The following is an 11,331-nucleotide window of genomic DNA, read 5'->3' as shown; positions in this document are numbered from 1 at the left end:
AAGACCTAATTCATCTCTTTAGGGTTTTATGATTTATTCATTTAACCTAATTTGTCATTTCTTCCTCTAGGATTACTAAATTATTTATTAATCCTAAGTCTTCTTATTACAATTAAATCTTTATTTAATTGGCTAATTATTCCTCTTTGTGAATTGATTAATAAATGAAAGATTATTAATTAATTCACTAATTCCTAAATTCTAATTTCTATCAATTTCTATTTTCTAATTTTCATCAATTTCAATTTCCTAATTTTCTAAATTTCTAATTTCTTTTCCCTCCTATTTCATCTCCTAATTCTATGGGAGTGACATTTCAATTTGTCATGAAATTGTCATAATTGATAATCAATCAATTTTGACATGAAATGTGTCATAATTTGTCATCAATTAACAATCAATCAAAAATTGTGCATGGAAAGTGCATAATTTGTCATAATTTGTCATATTGATTTGCAATTTCCATTTGAATTGCATCATGCCAATCTTGTCATTTATCCAATTTCTCTATAAATTGGATGATTTTCAAGCTAATAACCCTTCGAATCCTTGCCCCTTGAATCTTGACCCCTTCAATCACTTCATGAATTCCGAATTGCTATCAAACTACCGAATTTTCGTTCTAGTACTCTTGAGCTTTTTTGCTTTCAATTGTGAGAGCACTTGTAGGTGAGATCCACAAACCCATTGAAGAGGAAAGAACAACAATGGAGCCGCATGGAAGGAGTATTCAATCTTACATCTGGTTTGCATAATGTTTTCTTTTGAATGCTTCATTTTCATACCTCTATTGAATGTACTTTGGAATTAGGTTCATTTCAATGAGTTTTCTTATGATTGAGCTATCATGTTTAATGTTTTGATTTGATCTACTTATCTTGTGATGATTCCTAATTTCTACGCTACATTAAATGGTGAAACCGACGTGAATACTAACCTTCTAACCATCTTACTGTGTTTTGGAGTCCTTCTAAGCTGATTTGCAGGTCAAAACTCAAAAACAGGGTCGTGCAGTGCATTCTGGACACATCCTGCGCCTGTGTGAAGCATCTTGTGCCTGTGTTGAAGAGTCTTGCGCCTGTTTCAATACATTCTGCACTTGTGTTTGACAACCTGCGCTTGTGTCCTATCTTCTGTGCCTGTGTAAAGTCCAGATCAGAGGTGAAAAATGCAGTTTTTACTTGAAAATTTTTATATGTTTTAGTAAATTGCAATTTTGAGGGTTTTCGGTGCATTTTTGGACAAATATGGTGCTCGTAAACATGACGAGACATCATTGATGTTTCTGAAATTTAGTTCTAGATTATTTGAATACCTTTCCAACGCATCAAACGGTTTGTAATTCGGAGCTAGGATGAGAAAGTTATGCCTTCTCAAAGTGGACTGAAATTCTTAATTTTTTTTGATAATTTTGATAAATCAGATCATCTATGCTTTGGATTTTGGTACTAATTATTTGTGCAGGATCTTGGCATATGCATGACAAAGACCAAAAATCAAACTACTAACATGTGTTATGCAGATTCGATGGTCAAAGACAACAAATCAAACTTCTGACATGTGTTTTGCAGGTTGCCTTGGAGAAACAACCAAATTGTGTGTTTGAGTTTTTAATTAGGCACTTAGTGATTTTTTAAGTAGGTGGAAATGAACCCTTGTTTGCTTTGTTTGTTAAGTATGACATTGGAGTAGGAGAGTATGCTCTCATCCTTTATAGGGTGATCAGAAATCCAGATCTTCAATACCATGCTTGTGTTGTTGATTGTTTGTCTCCATTAGAGGGCCTGCCTTCCCGACCACTTTGCTTTAGCAAGCGAGTGATAATCGTGAGAAGGGGACGACCCAAAGTGAGTATGGCTAGAATTCCTTGGCATTCTAACTCACTATAAAAAAATACCTGATGGGCGAAAGCTTTGAAGGAAGTGTTACGTGGGAATTGCAGTTACTTGGGAAGTGATGCCCCTTGAAACTCTTTCTCATATCAACATCTAAGTAGGGCCTCTTGGTCTAAATTGCGCTTGCGCGACTACATTTGTTTGGTATCTTGATGGGCTTAATGTCTCAATCATGCTTGCATGACATCAAGGAGTAACGCTTAACAGAAATCCTTACTACATACCTTGTTTTTAGAGGCCAAAAACCCTTCTAGTTGCTTGAGAAGGACAAGTTCGGATACTTGGAAGAGATACTAAGTTCGCCATGGGGAGATTCCATGGGGACTGATGCTTGGCTGCCCTGAGAAGTGAGTGCCGTGGAGGGGAGCCCGTGGGGTCAAGCATCTATGTATTCTCCTTGAATCCCATAATGAGTCTACCTCTCAAGTACCTAATGTCTTTGCCTACCATAAGGAATGTGGAAATGAGCATGATTGTCTTGAGTCTAAGTTGTAACATCTTGTATTCTTTGATTGTCAAAAGTTGAATGATATCCTATTTCAAAAAGAAAAGCACATTGATCAAAACAAGATTAAACACAAGAGACATTCATCCGACAAACGTTCAACAAGATTCAAAGCTCACCTTCCTAAAGCATGGTTATCCAACATTGCTCAAAAACTTGTCTCAACATGCATGTCACTTACATTTAGGTTCATCCTAGGTTGCATTTTGCAAAGTCATTATCAAGTATCAAAGTTAGGAGTCACCTAAGTCATACTTCTTTTGCATATCAATAAAAGTCATCCATTTGCATATGTCCTCTTGCATAAGAGTAATATCATTTCATAATTAAACCTTAGGTTTCATCTTAGGTTGACATTGTCATATCCCAAGTCTCTTCATTAAGCCTAAGTCATTGTCATATCATAATAAGATCATTTGCATATGTCCTCTTGCATAAGAGTAATATCATTTCATAATTACACCTTAGGTTTCATCTTAGGTTGACATTGTCATACATTTGCATTTGCATATCCCAAGTCTCTTCATTAAACCTAAGTCTTTATCATATCATATTAAGATCATTTGCATATTAATTATCCTTTTGCATATAGTATCAAACCTAGGTCTTGTCATACTTGAGCAATCCAAATCTTTGGTAAACCCTAAGTCATTGTTAAGAAGTCTAGACCTCATCAAGTCTTTTGTCCTTTTTGTCATCAATATCATTTCGTCAAACCTAGCTTAGTATCCAAGCATATAGGTGAGACATTGTCAATTTGTCCTTTTGTCACTTGGTCCTTTTGTCCTTTGAGGCCTAGGCATCATTTCAATTTCCTAAGGGTCCATCTCTTAGATTTGCATTTCAAAAGTTTGTCAAAATCTTCAAAAACAACCAAAAACATAGATTGCATTTTCATATATTTAGTTTGCATTTAGTTGCATATCATACATTATCCTTGAAAATTTCCAAAAAAAAAAATTGCATTTGCATAAGTGACATGCCTGTTGAGATAAGATCAAGATCTAAGAAGATGAGTGAATCAATGTATCAATCCATGGATAACATAGTAAATTCGCAGTTTCAAACTAGTCAAACAGTGCAAGTTGAAGGTTCATTAAACACATCTCTACCACCATATGGAATGGTTCAACTTGGACCACCTCTATTATATGAACCAGTGTTTGTACCTATGAAACCAGGACATGGGAGTGTTCCACCAACTCCAAGAGGAAATGCACCTTTCGATTGGAATCAGTCCAGCTTGCAACAGGAAATACAAACATTGTATGAAGAACCAACTCTATCTCAAGGATTTGGTTCAGATCAAGGCATTCACCAAGAAACAAATCCAAATGTCCAACCAGACTCTTCATCCGATTTCGATGTCTCTGATGATGTTGTTATGTACCTTAAGGATCCAAAGTTGACAAAAAAGATGGATAAATTCTTGAATAAGCTCTTTAAGAGGTTCCCACAAAAATATCTTGACATGATGAGTAATGTGACCTCCTCAAGTAAGCAAATTAATGTGCAAAAACAACAAGGCGGTGAGTTGTTAGGTTTCTCTCTACATCCAAATGATGAAAATGTGCAACAAGAACTCCAACCCACCTTGATGAGTAAACATGCTTCAAAGGCATTGACAGTGACTATTCCTCAAAAGTCCACACTCAAAATAATAAACAATCCATTGTTTAATGCAACACCTTTAACACCAGATCAAATGAAGGCCACACAAATGTTGATGACAGGTGTCCCTCAACAAGAAGTGATTCCTCGAATACCAAAAAGTGGATCCAAATCTAAGATGCAAGAAAGCTTTACGATCGGAATGTCTGATCTTACAAATGTTCAAATTGCCTTTCCTTCATGCCAAAGCATTAATCCCTTGCCAAAATCCCCCATGCATATCCAAAGTCCAACCCCATGTCAAAAGGATAATTTAGAACATGAAGAAACGTGTCTTAGAACAGATCAAGATCAAGATCCTGAAACCTTATCATCCCATCCAATTGTTGACCAGGACTCCATGTTCCTAGACACTCACAATGATTCCCCTATTCTTGTCCATCCTATCCAAAGTCCTATTGGCACTCCATTCCCTGGGCAAGATCAAGATATCCCAGTCCATTCGATCCCAAAGGATCCCATTCCATTTAATGAGCAAAATGTCCTTTCAAATCCCATTGACATTCCACTTCCTCAGAAAGATCAAGATATCCCTTCCATCCTTTCCGATGATCCCATTGAAAGTCAAGAGCAAACCACCTTTAAAGAAGATTCCAATGATCTTCCTCCTTGTCAAGATCAAATTATTCCTTCAGATCCTCCACAAGATCCACTTGTTCCTCCATCTCCATGTCCTAATCCAGCATATCCACTCCAAGATCGTATTTCTTTTGACGATCCCATTATTTCTCCCATTCCATCTCTTGAAGAGCCTATCATTGAACCATGTCCACTACACACTCCTAGTCCCCCTCATGATCCTGATACCCCTCATGATTCTAACGTGTCAGTGCAAGATGTTCATGAACCCCCTACATGCATAATGGGTTCTTCCACTTTGGTGCAATCTGATCCACTTCAAGATCTAATTATTTCTCTCATATCATATCCACCTCATAATGAACTCGCGTCTTCTTCCCAAAGAAAAGAGTATCCTACAAGTCAAGATATTCATAAAGGCAAAGGAGTAGACCTTCACAAGCAAGAATCCCTTCATGTTAAAGAAGATCTTAATGGTCATGGCTACAAAGCTCACACTCAAGGCGTTGGTATCCCTTCAAAGTCAAAATCCAAATGTCCACCTTCCCCATCATCGCTTCCATCCATTCTAGGTCCCTATATCCCTCCATCTCCTATGCAACATCAACAAAGGCACACATCTTGGAGAACCTTCCATCCATCCCACATGCCTCCATATCATTCCCGTCCACACCAACATCCATTCCCCCTTCCAAGAAATTTGGATGCCAAGTATAAGCATCATAAGTCTAGCAATCCACATGCATTCAAGGATAAACATGTCCAATCTAATCGACATGTCAAAACAAAGAACAATATGATCTATAAAGAAAAAGAAATATCCAAAAGGCCACAAAGGCCCACTGAGCAAAATAAAGCAAAGTCAAAATATATATGGGTTCCTAAATCCCTTGTGCAAGCAATGCACTCTAAGGAACCACAAAAGCATGAAAAATCAAAAACCATGTGGATCCCTAAGCGGCTCCTTGAAGCACAAAAGCTGAGAGAAACATCAAACTTGGCATCCAAAATTGCTATTTCTCCATCCAAACCTTCCAAGTCTATTCCTTCATCACCTTCTTCATCCGTTTTGGGCCCTTATGTCCCAAAATCCATAGTCGTTCCTTCGTCAAAACCTCAATATCCAAAATACATTTGTCCTCCATCAGTCCATCACCCCTCAAGGTGTGTGCCAATGTCGATATTGCCAACATTTTCATCTGCTCAAGCCCAATTCTTCCAATACCCTATTCACTATCCAATGCATATTTTCCATCCTTCCATCCCTTTGATCCCATCCTTTGCATAAATCCTTGCCTTAGTTTCATCTCATTTTCCATGTCCTTATCCTACCAACGTCTTTGAGCATACTTTTAAAGGTCATGGTCCATTTATTTCAAGGCTACTATCCAAACAAAAAGACGCTTGATTCCTTCTTCCATTCCCTATCATGTGTCCATCTTCTTCTAAAAAAGTCAAAATACAAAAAAAGAAAAAAAAAGTGAAAAAAAAAAAAGACAAAAGAAAAAAAATAAATAAAGAAAAATAATTCGTCCACTGGTGAAAACCTGGCAAACAGGCGCCTTGGGCAAGTACCATGATGAAAACCTGGCAAACAGGCGTCATGTGTAATCTATGAACTTCTTGCACACCACACTTGGGGGTAGGTTTCCTCCTATCATATCCTTTTGTCCTTAATTGTTCCATTATCCTATCAAACCCATGTCATACTCCTTCATATCCTTTTGTCCTTCATTGTTCCATTATCCTATCGAACCCTTGTCATTACCCTTCATATCCTATTGTCCCTCATGTCCAGTTTCCCTTTCCACTTTTGATCTTGACAAGGCTAACGATCATCATGAGCATCATGCATCTTGTTTGCAGCTTTCAGTCTATCATAGCTTTTGGTCTTTATCCATTTGCTTATTACAACCTTTCATCCATATTCCCTGTCTTATTGCAACTTTCTACCATTATCCCATAGCCAATCCTAACCTTCAGTCCATGTCCCTTATCCATTCTTGGTCTTGCTTATCCTATCCATATCTTATCACTATCCATACACTCATTTTCATTCCTTGATCTTGATCTGACATAAGGACGTAAAATTTAAACATGGTTTCAAAAACCTCTTGACATGTCCCTCATGCCATGTCACTGCTATGCATTGTCATCTCCAGTCTCTTATCCCATCACGCGATAGCTCTTGGAAATTGCATCTGCATTGTCTCCATAATAAAAGGCCTTTGTCTTCCCTCTATCCACCATCATTGCAGCAAGCCTATTTATTCACTTGTCATATTCCTTGCCTTGCTAGACACTGGGGGCAAAATCATTAAACAGTCTTAAAAATCACATAATGTCCTGAAAAAAGTCATAAAAATTGAAAATTGTCCTGAAAAAAAAAATCCATAAAAATTGAATAATGTCCTGAAAAAATTCAAAAAAAATCAAATAATGTCCTGAAATAAATTCATAAAAATTGAAAAATGTCCTGAAACAATCCACAAAAATCGAAAAATGTCCTGAAAAAAAAAATCCATTAAAAAATCAAAAAAAAGTCCTAAAAAAATATCTAAAAATTGAAAAATGAAAATCCCAAAAAAAAAATTGAAAAATGTCATGAAAAAATCCTAAAAATTTCAAAAATGTCCTGAAAAAATCCATAAAAATCATATAAAGTCCTGAAAAAAATGAACACAAAAAAATTGTAAAACTCCAAAAAAACCAAAAACATGCATTTTTGCAATAAAGTATTCCCTTTATGCATCAACAGCTCACTGAGCATTCCTCTAAATGGCTCACAATCAAACGCTGTGCTTTAATGAAATCATGCGTTAATAGATGAACCTTTTCAGTCAACTCAAACATTCAAACTGATCAAAATTGTCTTATCACTCGAATATCAGTATCAAAATCATTTGTCCTTGTCACATTATCATGGGTCTTATACAGGGTGTGGTATACTCGAAACCAGACTGTGTCCTGTCTTAGACGGGGTATCGCATTTCCTGAAACCAGACAGCATGATCATCCTATCAGCACGTTCAACTTTTGACAATAAAGATCAAGATGTTTGTTTGATTTGCTTGCATTTGTGAGTCTTATCTTTTTAATTGATTTATCTTTCGCTTTGATCATGTCCCTATGTTGCTCGATGATGTCACTGAGTGATTTAGAGTGACCAAGATGGCTCATGATCCTTTTCTTTTTTGATTGTGATTGTCATTTGTTTATGATGTGTCTGTCTTATGCAAATCGGGTTGCATTTCAGCTCTGGCCTTCAATGCCATGATGCTACGCATCCATTTTGCTAAATAAAAATAAAGGTTCTCACCTACAAAGTGCATTACTGAAAGCAAATTTTTCTTCATCTCTAATTTCCCTCTGTCTCATTTCTTCTTACTAAAACTTCTTCCGTCCGGTCGGATAGTCAGTTTGGTCTAGTGCTCCGATATCCACACACACATATTGCGTCCTGCATCCATTTGGTTAGTACATTTGCATTCCATCAAATATTACATCAAGCATTTTATCCATTTCATTTCAAAAATACATAAAAATACATCCATACATGTTCATAAAAAGGGCATAAGTCATCCATACATGAAAAATAACATCAGTCATAACACATTGCATCCCATCATATCGATGCATATCATATCACATATCATAATAATGTCGGAGTACAAAATCGGACTGTCTATCCTAAGTATGGCCCGCAGGCTGACTACAACATGTCAAACTACATATGTCCACTCTCTGTCATAAGGAGTACGTGCCTCTGTCACTAGGTGCTCCCTCTGTCCTCCTCATCCCCGCAATGTCCCGTAAGCCCTCAAAATTCATGACATCCAAAACATGGGTTTTTGAGATACATACCGCTGCTCCTGCGTCCTCCGGTCGTCTGAATGTGCGTACATGTTCTCTGAGGTGATCTGCCCTTGGAATGTTCGCCATCTGTCTGCAAGTGTCCTTGTCCAGAGCAACAAATCCTCCTCTTTAGCTAGTGCAAATGAGTCATTTTCACCCTCTTGGTCCCATTTATACCTCTTTGTCATTGCATAGATGGACGTGCATCCTCTCCATCTTATGTTGGTCACGGTCTTGTGCACATTAAATTGATTGTCTGTCATGCATCCGATATCCGATTTTCAGTCCATTCGATCCTATCATTTTTATCGATCAATTGGCCTCTTTTCCCCATGTTTCCGGCCAATTCCTCGAGGGGGCATGCATATGTCATTATTATTGTCTGGGGCATTTAGTTATTGTTCTTTGAAACAACGCTTAAAATCGCATTGTCTCAAAGAGGGGCAAAATGTAGACACCCAAAAATGGTCAATGCTTGCGAGGTCATACTTTAACATTTGCGCATTGCCTCATTTTAGGTTTTTGCGCTGCATTAACATTTCTCCTATGTCATGCACTTGGTCTTTATCATTTGTGAACATCGAGTCATTCTTCTACATTCTTCAATCACCTCGTCCTCAAATTTGGTCTTGTCAACAACACTATCCAATCATGATTTTGATCAATCTTATCCTGTCGCATCAATGTGCGTGCTAATTTGTCATCATTTTGGACATCGTCAACCCTAATTAGGGTTTTGTCCTCCTGTCAATCGTATTATCAATCTTATCAATCGTATCATCAATTTTTGTCATTTTGGACATCGTCAATCCTAATTAGGGTTTTGTCCTCTTTTCAATCTTGTCATCATGCGATCGATCTTGTCATCGATCGTTGTCATTGTTCGATCTTGTCATTTTGTGACTGATTTGTCATCGATCGTGGTCATTTCCAATTATGTCGTCTTGCAATCTATTTTGTCAATCTTGTCATTTTGCGATCAATTTTGCTATCGATCATTGTCTGTCTCAATTATGTCAATTTGGATCAATTTGTCATTGTTCCTCGTCAATTGGCGCATTTATCAATCAAATCATTTTGTCGCATTGGTCATTTATCAATCCAAAATCAAATCATGATCAAGTCAATTATCTTTGATCAAGACCTAATTCATCTCTTTAGGGTTTTATGATTTATTCATTTAACCTAATTTGTCATTTCTTCCTCTAGGATTACTAAATTATTTATTAATCCTAAGTCTTCTTATTACAATTAAATCTTTATTTAATTGGCTAATTATTCCTCTTTGTGAATTGATTAATAAATGAAAGATTATTAATTAATTCACTAATTCCTAAATTCTAATTTCTATCAATTTCTATTTTCTAATTTTCATCAATTTCAATTTCCTAATTTTCTAAATTTCTAATTTCTTTTCCCTCCTATTTCATCTCCTAATTCTATGGGAGTGACATTTCAATTTATCATGAAATTGTCATAATTGATAATCAATCAATTTTGACATGAAATGTGTCATAATTTGTCATCAATTAACAATCAATCAAAAATTGTGCATGGAAAGTGCATAATTTGTCATATTGATTTGCAATTTCCATTTGAATTGCATCATGCCAATCTTGTCATTTATCCAATTTCTCTATAAATTGGATGATTTTCAAGCTAATAACCCTTCAAATCCTTGCCCCTTGAATCTTGAACCCTTCAATCACTTCATGAATTCCGAATTGCTATCAAACTACCGAATTTTCGTTCTAGTACTCTTGAGCTTTTTTGCTTTCAATTGTGAGAGCACTTGTAGGTGAGATCCACAAACCCATTGAAGAGGAAAGAACAACAATGGAGCCGCATGGAAGGAGTATTCAATCTTACATCTGGTTTGCATAATGTTTTCTTTTGAATGCTTCATTTTCATACCTCTATTGAATTTACTTTGGAATTAGGTTCATTTCAATGAGTTTTCTTATGATTGAGCTATCATGTTTAATGTTTTGATTTGATCTACTTATCTTGTGATGATTCCTAATTTCTACGCTACAGAGGTATTGGATTGTATGGAAAGCTAAGGGTTACTGGTTTATGTCTTTCGCATTCTCACTGTGTGTTACCAGTAGTAATCTGGTTCAAACCGGTGTTATTGCTTTCCAGTCAAAGTTCAGTGTGTGCAACCAAACCGGTTCAGGAAAAGTGTTTTTGCCTGTACTGATTCACCCCCCCCTCTCAGTACCAGTTTGGTACTAACTGTTCATTATTTATTCATCAATTGGTATCAGAGCATCCTCCAGGTCCTCTGTGTTGTAAGCTTAACTGCTTGAGGAAAAGATCCTACTCTAATGATGAAGAGGGAAGGTCCAAAGTTCAATAGAGACAACTTTAAAATATGGAAGGACAGAATGAAGATATACATCAAAAGCATGGGTGCTCAACACTGGAGCTATGTTGAGAATTCTTATGTTATCCCTACAGGTACTCTCACCGATGAACAAAAGAGAGAGATTCAGGAGAATGGGCAGGTCATGGAAGCCCTAATCAGTAGTCTATCTGACATTGAGTTTATTGATGTTTAGGATAAAGACAATCCCAAAGAAGTATGGGATGCTCTTGAGAATATCTATGGCGGTTATGAGCATATGAAACAAGCTAAGGAAGAGAGCCTTAGGGGAAATTTTGAAGACATGCACATGGTTGAAGGAGAGACCATTCAACAATATGGAATAAGAATCAATATTGTTGTTGGAGACATCAAGAGTGTAGGTGGTATAATAGATGATTCCACTGTTGTTAGCAAAGTCTTGAGATCCTTATTACCGGTCTATGCAATAAGGAGGG

Source organism: Cryptomeria japonica, chromosome 7, assembly GCF_030272615.1.
Source record: "Cryptomeria japonica chromosome 7, Sugi_1.0, whole genome shotgun sequence".
In the NCBI taxonomy this organism is placed as follows: Eukaryota; Viridiplantae; Streptophyta; class Pinopsida; order Cupressales; family Cupressaceae; genus Cryptomeria; species Cryptomeria japonica.
This window is presented reverse-complemented; position numbering follows the sequence as displayed.